The sequence below is a fragment of the Phyllostomus discolor genome, chromosome 5, assembly GCF_004126475.2.
Source record: "Phyllostomus discolor isolate MPI-MPIP mPhyDis1 chromosome 5, mPhyDis1.pri.v3, whole genome shotgun sequence".
NCBI lineage: Eukaryota > Metazoa > Chordata > Mammalia > Chiroptera > Phyllostomidae > Phyllostomus > Phyllostomus discolor.
Window position 1 is genome coordinate 98,310,861 of NC_040907.2, and position 13,633 is coordinate 98,324,493.

General features: G+C 36.4%; 1 pseudogene; it reads right to left on the reverse strand.

The window, feature by feature from the left end:
* Window positions 1-3,320: 3,320 nt before the first annotated feature.
* On the reverse strand, window positions 3,321-8,999 carry LOC114496993 (annotated as a pseudogene).
* Between the last annotated feature and the right edge of the window lie 4,634 nt (window positions 9,000-13,633).

Genomic DNA, 13,633 nt, shown 5'->3' on the forward strand with positions numbered 1-13,633 from the left:
TTACCAATAGACATATGAAAATATGCTCAATGTCACTCATAATCACATAAATGAAAATTAAAACTATAATAGATATCATCTCACACCTGTCAGCCTGACCATCTTCAGTAAATCAGCAAAAAACAAGGGCTGACCAGGATGTTGAAAAGGGAAACTCTTTTGCTCTGTTGGTGGGAATAAAGAATGTGGTACAACCACTGTGGGAAGCAGTATGGAAATAGTTCAGGAAATTAAAAATATACCTGCCGTTTGACAGGTATATTTTGATATACCTGTGATCTCACTTTTGGGATATAACTGATGGAACCCATAAGACTAATTTAAAAGAATATAAACACCCCTGTGTTCATTGCAATGTTATTTACAGTCACCAAGATATGGAATCAGCCCAAGTGTTCATCAATAGATGAGTGGATATAACAACTATGGAACATTTACAAAATGGAATACTACTAGGCCATGAAAAATTTTACTTTTTGTGAAAGTACAGATGGACTTGGAGAACATTATGCTAATTGAAATAGGCTAGCCAGAGAAAGACAAAAACTATATGATTTCACTCTTATGTGGAATATAATGAACAAACGGAACTGAAAAGGAAAGTGTGGACAGACTCAGATGGAAATCAGGATGACAGCTAGTGGGGGTGGGGAGCTGAGGGGCTAGAGAGACTGTGCAAAAAGGAGAAAAGGACTCATGGCCATAGTCAACAGTATGGTGATTGCAGGAGGGATAGGAGTACAAGGGAACTAAATGGTAATGAAAAAAATATACAATAAGATTTTTTTAAGTGTTGATTTCCAGACAGACTTTGCTCTTTCCTATTTCTGGGACTCTGAGTCTTACCAAGATCAATGTAACTGGGACTGATGGGGATTCTGGACAAAGTGGATTATGTTACTGGAAATTTCTCTTCCACAATTTTTGCATAAACCATATTTTGGTATTTTCCTAGGTTGGAGTAATCTTCAGACAATAACCTTCTATCCTAATGGAGTTGACCAATGTGTTTACTGAAATTACAGATTGTTCTGCTATTGTGTGGAAAAGGGAATTCTTGTTTCTGGTGCTTAAATACACACTGTATATTCATAACTATTATACCATTATCCTGATTTAAGTCATCCATTGCTACTTGGACTCATTTTGATCAAAAACTGCAAGTGTTCAAGGCCAAAAGAAAATATTTGGCTCCTTATTTTGAGTTTCTCTAATGGGAGTCTAGAGCTGAGGGGGTGGGAATATTTACAGTCATGGTCTCCATAAATTCTTGGTCAATTCTCACAACAGAATTTTTCATTTGACACATGCATAGTTTAATGTATTAGACATAGGATAGTATGACATACTTCACTTTTACATAGAAACTACTCAGTTTGAACCATATTCTACAGCACTTCACTCTGCCTGAGTATGCTAAAATAGGATAAAATATTCAACTCTCCCAACCAATCAGCATCCATGTAGTGGGGAAGTACAGAAAGAAGGTAAATTATGATTTACAGTGAAATATGCTATGTACATTCAAAGCTATAGAATCATGAGAATGTTTTATGTGAGGATATCTAGGCATGGGCAGTTGGCATTGAATAGTCCTGTGTAATTCCAGGGATGTACCCTACTATATAACCTAAGTAAGACACTAAGCCTAATTAACAATCATTTAAACTTTCATAAAGAAGATTTATGAAACTGACCACTTATGTAATCACCAAAAGATTGCAGTACTTCAGATACAGTTAAACACTATTGTTAAATGCAATTGAATCTAAAACTATAAGCTTGAATCTGGTGTCATATGGAATTCCTTTCTTCAAAGTACTGCTGTACTTTATTATACGTCTATTCATTTGACAAGGTAAAAGTAGATCTCAAACTTGGAAAAAATAAAAGATAATGACAAAAAAAAGGGAGAGAAGAAGAAAGGCTAAAACCAGGGGAAAGAGGAAGGAAGGGAGGAAGAAGGAGAAAGATGTTGGAGTTGTGGGGAAAGAAAACCACTGACAGTTACATAAATGTAATTAACATTGTTCATTTCTGGTTTACTAATGAAAGTATTAACATTTTTTAAATCTATTCCTTTCCAATGGATTAATTCTTGTTTTCCAGGAGCTAATTAAAGAAGAAATTTAATTAGAGATCCAGTTACAACAAAACAAAATAAAGCCTAGGAGGGAAGTTTAATCCAGATTTTTGTGGTTTGTGTACCTACTCCCAACTTTGTATTTTGTTTGACTTGTTAAAGTACCAGGTATAAACATGCCTGCTCATATATTCATTCTATTACACATGACCAGGATGAAGCCTTTTAAATTGTACATAAGCAGCAAGTGTTTGTTAATTTGTTTTTTGTTATCTGTTCTGAAAATAAAATCCCACAGATCTTTGGTTACACTTCTGATTATTTTCTTACAGAAGATTTAAAGACCAGACCACTCATGCAGTCACAAGAAGATTGTACTATTTTAGAAAAAAATGAACATTATTGGGTAAAGGTTTTAAGGCCTATATACCATTAGCAAACCGTGAGGATTTTGTTTAACATATAAAAAGGTTGACGATGCTATATAATAAATGGCATAGCATTATTAGTTTTTCTGGTGTTTATTGTAATGAAATAAATCAGTATGAATCTTTTAACTTCTCATGGACAAATACACAGATTTTCATTGTAATTTACCAGAAAATAATGCACATTTTTACAGTCCTGCCACTTTTTAGAGAAAAGCTAGAGGGGAAGAATTTTAATAGGATAGTAGTTTTTTGGTCTATCTTGATGACATAGCCACCATTGCATTTCACCCTTAAGTGAGGTCTCCTGCCTTCTACATATTTCCCATTACATTTAAATATAACCAGAGACATTGAACTTAGGAACAAACTGATAGTAACCAGTGGGGGGGTGGGAGGGGATAATGGGGGGAAAGGGGGAAGGGTTGTCAGGAACGTGTATAAAGGACACATGGACAAAACCAAAGGAGGAAAAGGATCAAGGGTGGGAAGTGGGGATGGCTGGCATGGGATAGAGTGGTGGGGGAAACGGAAGCAGTTGTACTTGACCAACAATAAAAATGTGAAAAAAATCAATTAATTAAATAAATAAAAATAAAAAGAAAAGAAATTATCTCTATGCATGGACAATGACAGCTGTATACCATTGTCTGTTGTCAACTGAAACCAGTAACTGATGGTTGTAGTGATCCTCTAAAATATTAGCAAGACTTTTCTGCAGTCATTTCCTTTAACTGGCATCTCTGAAGTTATAGGTGAGGAGCATTGCCTTGAGCTTCCTATCACAATTCTCATTAATAATTCTGGAATTAGAATGTGTCACCTCCCACACCACCTCCCATTCCACCCATCCCGCCCATTCTAGGGTCTTTCTCTTCTTTAGAAATTTCTGTGACTACAACTTCTGCTGTTGTTAACAGAGAGGCCATTCTAGCAGCATCCAATAAAGAATTTTTACAACCTTAGTTGTATCAGTGATTCCTTTTGCCACCTTATTCACAAAATGTCCAAGCATAGCATCATAGCCAATTTCTGAGGAACTTTGGATAACATTCTCAACTATCAGTGATCCCTCAATATGTGCATTATTAGAAATGGTCATTGCAGGAATTCTGAGTGCTTTATAAAATAATTTCTATACCAATTTCTTTAACTTCATTAGCTGGAGTTAATAAGCCCAAATCAGGAATGCAATGGAGCAGAGCAAAACCCCTTCCCAGAACAATATTTTCTTCAACAGGAGGTCATGTGGCATTGAGATAATATGTTAACTATTTTTTAAAATTATTTTATTGTCGTTCAAGTACAGCTGTTTACATTTATCTTCCACCACTTACCTTTACCCAGCCATCCCCATCACCCTCCCCTGGCTCCACCCCCCTTTGGTTTTGTCCATGTGCAATTTATAGTTCTTCCTCAAAACCCTTCCCCACTTTGCCCCATTATCCCCTTCCACCTCCTCTCTAGTTACTTATGGTTTCTTCTTACCTTCAATGACTCTTGTTCTATTTTGCTTGGTTGTATGTTTTGTTAATTATGTTCCACTTAACAGTGATATTATATGGTATTTGCCTTTCACTGCCTGTTAACTCCTCAACATCACTTGTCCCACCAAACTTCAGCACAGCTACACCATATGAAAGTTTTGCTAGGCATTCACTTAGTTTTTCCTCTTCATTTTCACTAGTTGTTATACCTAACTGCTCAATGATTTCTTGAATACATTTTTCAATTTGAGCTTTGTCACTTTTTCCTCTCAAGAGCATGACATCATCTTTGGTCACAATAACCTCTTCAACTATTTGTAAGTCATGAGGTGGAACATCTTAAAGATTTAGAGTCACAGACTATTCAAAAAAAAACCAAAATGATGGAAGACTCCCAAACTCTTTTTATGAAGCCAGCATAATGCTAATCTCAAAACCATATAAAGATACAACAAAGAAAGAGAACTTCAGGCCAATATCGCTGACAAACATTGACGCTAAAATCCTCAACAAAATATTGGCAAACCACATCCAACAATACATTAAAAACATCATACACCATGACCAAGTGGGATTCATTCCAGGGATGCAGTGATGTTATAATATTCACAAATCAGTAAATGTAATACATTACACAAACAAAAGCAAAGACAAAAATCACATGATCATATCAATAGATGCAGGAAAAGCATTTGATAAGGTACAACACCCATTTATGATAAAAACACTCAGCAAAGTGAGAATAGAGGGAGCATTCCTCAACATAATAAAGGCCATATATGGGAGACCTACAGCCAACATCATACTCAATGGGCAAAAACTAAAATCTTTTCCACTAAGATCAGGAACAAGACAAAGATGTCCACATTCAACACATCTATTCAATATAGTATTGGAAGTTTTAGCCACAGCGATCAGGCAAGAAAAGGAAATAAAAGGCATCCAAATCAGAAAGGAGGAAACAAAACTGTCACTGTTTGCAGATGACATGATAGTGTACATAGAAAATCCTAGAATCAGTCAAAAAATTGCTAGACCTAGTAAATGAATTTGTCAAAACAGCAGGATACAAAGTCAATATCCAGAAATCAAAGGCATTTTTGTATACCAACAATGAAACAGCAGAAGCAGAAATCAAGAAAAAATCCCATTTGCTATAGCAAAATAAATAAATAAATAAAACACCTAGGAATAAACCTAACCAAACAAATAAAAGACCTGTATTCAGAAAAGTACACAACACTGAAGAAAAAAATTAAAGAAGACACAAAGAAATAGAAACATACATGGTGTTCATGGATTGGAAGAATTAACATCATCAAAATGTCCATATACCCAAAGCAGTTGGGTATATGGAATATTTCATATTTCACAGACATAGAACAAACACTTCACAAATTTATATGGAACCATAAATGACCCCAAATAGCTGCTGCAATTTTGAGAAAGAAGAGTAAATAAAGTAGGAGGGATCAAAATACCTGACATGAAACTGTGTTACAAAGCCACTATAATCAAAACAGCCTGGTATTGGTATAAAAACAGGCACATGGAGAAATTGAACAGAACAGAGATCCCAGAAATAAACCCAAGTCCCTATAATCAATTAATATTCAACAAAGGAGACAGCAACTTAAAATGGAGTAAAAATAGCCTCTTCAACAAATGGTGTTGGGAGAACTGAACAGCTACATGAAAAAAAATGAAACTCAAGCACCAACTTACACCATACACAAAAATAAATTCAAGGTGGATAAAAGATTTAAATATAAACTGTGACACCATTAAATGCCTAGAGGAGAACATAGGCAGAAAAATCTTAGATATTTCATGCAGCAACATTTTTACTGATATGTCCCCTAGAGCAAGGAACATAAAGGAAAGTATACGCAAATGGGATCTCATCACAATAAAAAGCTTCTGCACAGCTAAAGAAAACACTATTAAAATGAAAAGAAAACCAAGCATATGGGAAAACATATTTGCCAATGATACCTCAGACAAGGGTTTAATCTCCAAAATATATAAAGAACTTACACGACTCCACTCCAAGAAGACAAGCAACCCAATTAAAAAATGGGAAAATGACTTGAACAGATACTTCTCCAAGGACATACAGAGGATCCAGAGACACATGGAAAGGTCCTCAATATCGCTAGCTATCAGAGAGCTGCAAATTAAAACCACAGTGAGATACCACTTCACACAAGTCAGAATGGCCATCATAAACAAAACAACAAACAACAAGTGTTGGAGAGGGTGTTGAGAAAAGGGGACCCTAGTGCACTGTTGGTGGGATTGTGGACTGGTACAACCATTGTGGAAAACATGGAATTTTCCCAGAAAACTAAAAATGGATCTGTCTTTTGACCCAGGCATTCCACTGCTAGGGTTATATCCTAAGAACTCTGAAACACCAATCCAAAAGAACCTATGCACCCCAATGTTCATAGCAGCACAATTCCCAATAGCCAAGTGCTGGAAGCAACCTAGGTGCCCATCAATAATCGAATGGGTCAAAAAACTATGGTACATTTACACAATGGAACATTATGCAGCAGAAAGAAAGAAGGAGCTCCTATCCTTTGCAACAGCATGGATGAAACGAGAAAGCAGTATGCTAAGCAAAATAAGCCAGGCAGTGAAAGACAAATGCCATATGATCTCACCTTTAACAGGAGCCTAATCAACAAAACAAACAAACAAGCTACATATAACCAAAGACACTGAAATAAAGAATAGGTTGACAGTGACCAGAGGGGAGGGGGGATGGAATTTCAGGGGAATTTCAAGGGAAAAGGGGAAGGGTTTACAGGAACAAATATAAAGGACACATGGACAAAAACCAGGGGGAATGGACAAAGGAGGGAGATGGGGAGGGAAGTGTGGGTGGCCTGGGGTGGGCGTAAAAGACAGAAAACTGTACTTGAACAACAATTAAAATAAAAATTTTAAAAAAAGAGGAAAGGAGAGGGTTACCCACAAAGGGGTGCCCATTAAACTATTAGCTGGTTTCTCAAAAGAAACCTTGCAGGCAAGAAGGGGCTGAAAAGAAGTATTTGAAGTCATGAAAGGCAAGGACCTACATTCAAGATTATTCTATCCAGCAAAGCTTTCATTTAGAATGGAAAGGCAGGTAAAGTTCTTCCCTGATAAGGTCAAGTTAAAGGAGCTTATCACCACCAACCCACTATTACATGTAATACTAAAGGGACTTATCTAAGAAAAAGAAGATCAAGAATATGAACAGTAAAATGACAACAAACTCACAACTATCAATGAATGAACCTAAAAGAAAAAAACAATGAAAACAAAAACTAAGCAAACAACTGGAACAGGTACAGAATCAGAGAAATGGACACCACATGGAGAGATTTCATTGGGGAGGGGGAAAGGAAGAATAGGGGGAAAAGCTATAGGGAAGAAGCATAATTAGTAGGCATAAAATAGACAGGGAGAGATAAAAATGGTATAGGAAACAGAGGACTCAAAGAACTTACATGTACAACCCATCAACATGAACTAACGGAGGGCAGGGCATGGTGGAGGGTTGGGATGGCAGTGTGGAGGGGGGATAAAGTGAGAAAAATAGAATAGCATAATCAATAAAAATACTTAAAAAAGATTTAGAGTCAGTCTTTTCCCAACCACTGAACCACCAGTAGCAATAGCCATGTCTTTAAGGTAGTTCTTTCTATCATCATCAAAACCTGGAGATTTGACTGGTACAAGCTGAAGACTAACTTTTAGTGTATTCAAAAAAGTATGCTTAGAGCTTCTCCATCAATATCTTCAGCATTTATGACCAAGGGCTTTCAGTGAGAATTGGCAATTTTGAGAGCAGGTACAATGAACTGAACACTAGAAATTTTCTTTTCACTCAATAGAACATCAGTATCTTGGAATTCACATTTCTGACCTTTTGCTGTAGTAATAAAGTATGGATAAATGTAATGTCAATCAAACTTCATGCCTTCAATAATTTCTAATTCAGCATTCAGTGGTTTTCTATCTTTTACTGTGGTGATGCTCTTTGACAGCCTTTCTTCTGACCTTTTTCATTGTATTAGAACTTACATTGCCCATTTTTTTGTCTCCATTTGCAGACATTGTAACAACCTGAGCTATTTCTTCATGGGTTGCCAGAGCTTTGGACTACTTCTTAAATTTAAAAAATACAGCATCAGCAGCCGACATCACACCTTTCCTGATTTCCACTGGATTAACACCTTTACTAATCTTCTCAAAGCCCTCTTTGGCAATAGTAAGTGCCAATACAGTAGCAGTGGTGGTGCCATCATCAGCCATTTCATTTGTATTGTTGACATCTGGCACAAGTTTAATACCAATGTCTTTATATTTATCTTTTAAGTCAATGAACTTTGCAATGGTCACATCATCTTTTGTTACTTTTGGACTTCCCCTGCTGTGTTCAATAATCATCATTCCTTTCTTTGGCCCCACAGTAATGCCTACAGCATCAGGCAAAAGGTCTACTCCTTGAAGCATTAAGGCTCAAGCACCTGCACCAAATTTTACAGCTTTGACGTAAGCCCAAGTGAGATGAGGAGCCAGTGCCCTGGGCGCTGGCCTAATCTGTCCAAAGACTTTGTGTAATCAAAGGATTTCTGTTGGACAGTGGCAGGGGTGCAAGTGGTGAAGCAGACCATAGGTGGACAGTGAGGGACAGTGCCCAGAGTTTTTCTATAATTCTTTTCAAATATGTGCTACAGTCACTTGGTATAAAAGTTCATATGCCTGGGTTAAAAATTAAAAATCAATCAGCAGCTTTACTACTGTTAAGGTTGTAGTTTTTGAAAAGGAATGCTTCAATACACCCTGAAAATAGGTATGTACTAGCTAAAATGTACTTAATCCCATGGGGGCTGGAAGTTTGATAAAACCCATCTGAAGGTTTTCAAGGGGCCCTTGAAGGTTTGGTTTCTGGTCACACCCCACCTTTACAGTTTTTTCCAGAATTATGTTCTTGACAGGTGACATGTAACCCCAAAATGACCTGATATATATATTTTTTAATTTTCTCACAAATGTTGATTTAAGATAGTAATCAGTTTACATATACAATAAGGAGCAGCTTCATGGAGAAATTTAGCTAATATTTATTTGAATAATCTCATACCAGCTAGTAGACATCTTGGTAGCACCAGAATTTATCTGAATGAAGGGTGCAAAAATCAGTGGCTAATCACTGATATTTTATAATAACCTCTTTAAATACTTTGTGTTTTTAGTTAAGGTTTTAACCTTGGTTAAGGCTGCTTGTGTGACATAATCTACCAGAGCATTTCTTTTAGCTTCCATGTTCTCTCTCTTTTCTTGGGCCTCAACATTTATCATAGCCACTTTCACAAAAACTAGTTATACTTCTAAAGATTCCTTAAGTTTAGGAAGAAGTTCCAGCAGGGGTAAGAAACCTCCTGTGTTTTCAAAGCATCACAAATTTACATACTACTTTAAAAGCATACCTGGTATCTATATATTTGTTTGCTCTCTGTTTTTTTTTGTTGTTTGTTTGTTTGTTTTTGTCTACAAGGCAAGTTTTAGAAAGTGCAATATGTTTTGCCAGCTGGGCTGATTTTACCTCAGGTAAAGAACTACATTTCAGAGGATGGAATAGATTGGTATAGCATATTTTGCTTGGTAGCATCCAATTTCAGCTTTGAGAAATTATCTACCAACAAATACTGTTGGAAGAGAGTTATCAATGGAAGTCTCTAGTAAATCTGAGTGAAGTACAAAAAATGTCCTACTGAAGGAGTAAAATTAACTATGTCCTCCTAGTTCTTACAGTATAGGTGAATGTCAGGATTCATGGTGTTGCAACAGTGAATAATAATGTAAATCACAAGGGAAATTTAGATCTTTTAAGTCTTAAAGATCTGGAAAAAATAGGTGGAGGTTTCATTGAACCTTTGGGGCATGACTGTCTAGGCATATTTTTTCCCCAGCCAATTGAAAGCAACATGGTATTGACTTTTCTGGGATAGAGGCAACTGAGAAAGAAAGAGCAAAGAATCACTGCAGTGAAGCAGATGACTCTAAAAGGAAATGATGACACCATTATTTTGGAGGTTAAGTAGTATAGCAGAATAAAGGATAATGATTTTGTTGGTGGCCTTAATTGTGATGAACAAATCAATATCCTTATTCATTTGATTTCTTTACTGCTAGGACAAGAGTGTTATAAGGGCTACTTCAGATTATGAGAAGGGTTTTAAATAGAAGACATCTCTCTATAGGTTTGAGTCCTTCTTTTGCTTCTTGTTTCCAGGAGTTTTGAGAAAATTTGTATAACAGTTCCATGCTATCTGAACCTTTATAGGCTCTGCTCCAATTATTTTTCCTATTTCAGTGGTATTTTTAATCCCATAAAATGTCAGTATAGTGTCAAGATCTTTACTTGTGATGTAAATCAAATAAATGAAGAAGGCAAAAGTATATTCAGAGTAGAAATTACTCAATTATAAATAGAGAAGTCCCCTGGAACTTCAAGAAATAGTCCATCTGCTGTTCGTATTATATTGCAATTCCATTTGCAAAATAAGTCTGTCCCTAATAAATGTACAAGGATTATATCACAGAACAGGAAGAACTATTTTCAGTCAAGGACCCAAACATTACCAGTGAAATCTGGGAGATTGGAAAAGCTGTGGGTTATTTAAAACATTTACAATTTGTTGTATGTTTACTGTGATGGAAAGTTTGAGTAAAGGTAGTAGGGTTTAATGTAAGAAGAGTAGCAGCCATATTCAACGAGAACTGATGAGGCTGGCCACCTATATTAATAGTTAATTCACTTTCAGTATTTAAAGGTAGCGCAAGAGAGTGGGTACTTTTTTCTTTCTTGTTGAATCACCCTCACAAATTTGAATTAAGAATTTTTTTCTATCTTTTTACTTTACAAGATGGGACAATATTTTTTCTCGTGTATCTTGTATTTACAATATCTATGTGTCCTTATCAGAAGGTGATCCACTGGGCAGTGTGCCACCTAACTATTTGACCTACAGGGCATATTTATTTTCAGTCCTATTTCATTTTTATTCTAAATTTTTTTCAGAATGGTCTCACAGGTGTTGTATTTCAAATAAAGGGGGCAGTTCTCATTCTAATTTCTGTCTTTGTATTAGGTCTCCAGTATCAGATTTAATTTTATGGCAAAATAAAATAATATTACCACTGTTGCATTGGTATCCTCTTTAGCTCCTGAGTGTTGTTGGAAAGTGTGTGTGTGTGTGTGTGTGTGTGTGTGAAACTTTAATATTTATAGTTGAGTGTTTTTTCTGTTTTTCATGTTATCAAATTCAACCAGTTTGTCTGCATGTGAAACTGAAAGAAATGTACAATCAGTGTAGAAAATAGCTTAATAGGAGAAAAAAAACAATTTATTAGGATTGATACCACTTCAGAGAATGGGTGAGCTTGTGTTTCAAAACACCCAGCTCCCCAATGGCTTACAGACAAGAAGCATTATAGAGTAAATTTATGTCATCATGACTAAGGTATTTGTAGTAGTGGGTGAAACTGATTGGTCAAGAGTGAGGTAAGGGCAACAGATCCTGATTTCATGCCTTGAGCTTACATTCAAAGTCCATCAGTCTGGTTAAATAATCCACTTTAGGGCTCAGGAGCTTAAACACAACTAAGGGCATGATGTTATCATTAGCTTAACAAAACTCATACCTTGTGATCATTTGTCAGGCCCTTGCCATTTTTAATGACTGCCTCAGGTAGTTAATGATCAGTAAAGGAAAGGGCTGAAGTTTACCAGGAATTCTACAAAGAAACTGAATTGATTTCTCAGAAAACTAAAAATGGAAATTCCACTGCTAGGATTATATCCTAAGAGCCCTGAAACACCAATCCAAAATAACCTATGCACCCCAATGTTCATAGCAGCACAATTTACAACAGCCAAGTGCTGGAAGCAACCTAAGTGCCCATCAGCAAATGAATGGATCAAAAAACTATGGTACATTTACACAATGGAATTCTACACAGCAGAGAGAAAGAAGGAGCTCCTATCCTTTGTGACAGCATAGATGGAACTGGAGAGCATTATGCTAAGTGAAACTGGCCAGACAGTGAAAGACAAATACCATATGATCTCACCTTTAACTGGAACATAATCAACAAAAGAAAAAAGCAAATAAAATATATTCAGAGATGTTGAAATTAAGATAAATTTAACAATAGCCAGAGGGGAGGGGGGAAAGTGGGGAGAAGGGTTTTCAGAAACTACTATAAAGGACACATGGACAAAACCAAGGGGGAGGGTGGAAACAAGGGAGAAAGATGGGTTTGGCTGCAGTGGAGAGGAGGGGTGGGGAGAAAATGCAGAGAACTGTAATTGAACAACAATAAAGTAACTAAAAAAAGACACTGAACTGAGTGCTGGCTCTGCATGTTAAATCAAACATACTTTAAATCAGGACTTGGGTTTCATTCATGATGGCATTGCAGTATAATCAATTTTTATTGGAAATGTTTCAGATATGGCTTTTAGGAGACAACTATTTTACACATATTTAACTCTCCAGTTTATTAGAGAAACAGGAATTCTGTAGACCCCTTTCTGGGTCAGTCTAATCAACTTTTGACTGCCAGGATTTAAAATCTGGGGTCTAACCAACAAGTAGTCCAGGTAACCCTAGGTTATATGCACTCAAAATAATTCTGAATTTTTTTATAAGAAGTTGCATATCATGACTATGTTTAGAGAATTCCTTAATTCTGTTGAGGTTCAAAATTTAAATTCTACAGTTGTAAGAATAGCTGACCCATGGGAAGAGTGGATCTTTAGAGGCACTCATATTTTGGTACCCTAGGACAGTTTAGCAAAAAATGTCAGGTGCTCTGGACAAAGGGGAGAAAAGGAAGAAGTTGACAATGGTGAAGAAGGAAAGAGATCAGAAGGAGAAAGAGAGAAAGTTGAATATGGAGAAGCATCTGGAGACAAGAGGGAGATTTACTAAGGAAATGAGTCTAATTGTTGCCTAAGTTATCAGGTTTCTCGGTAGCTTTGAGCAAACACTTTTAGTGAAGCAATTTTTGAATCAGAATGTCATCTGGGTGCTCTTCACACCCATCAAAAATGGTGCTCATTGGATCTGAAGAAATCTATTCCTTTTCTTTTCTAAGGTATCTTCTAAATTAACATTTTTCCAGTCAAATCTTCCTCAGAGTGGCCACTGAAAGCCCAAATTGCTCTTGGTGAACTTATGCATCTTAGAGATAGGCACAAGAATTCGGATTGTAAGGAGAGTACATATAATTAGCAGAAGGAAAGGATCAGGACTTAGACAAACCACGTGAGATGGTCAACAGAAATGTGATGCTCATGCACTTCAGTTCTTGGGTCTCCAAAGTGATGGGTGGCATCCTCCATATGTAAACATGACAACCTGTGACTGCAGCAGAGAGAGAGAGAGAAAGAGAAGTCTCTTGGAATCAGAGTCAAGAAAGTAGAACAAATAACTAAGATGGAAGAACAACCTCATCCAGTACCATTAGTCTCAGCAGACTCAAAATTTGTCCAAGTAGATATGCAGTGAGAATTGCAAAGTTGCCAATATATGAGGTGATTTTTCTTCTTATAACAAATGACACTTTTA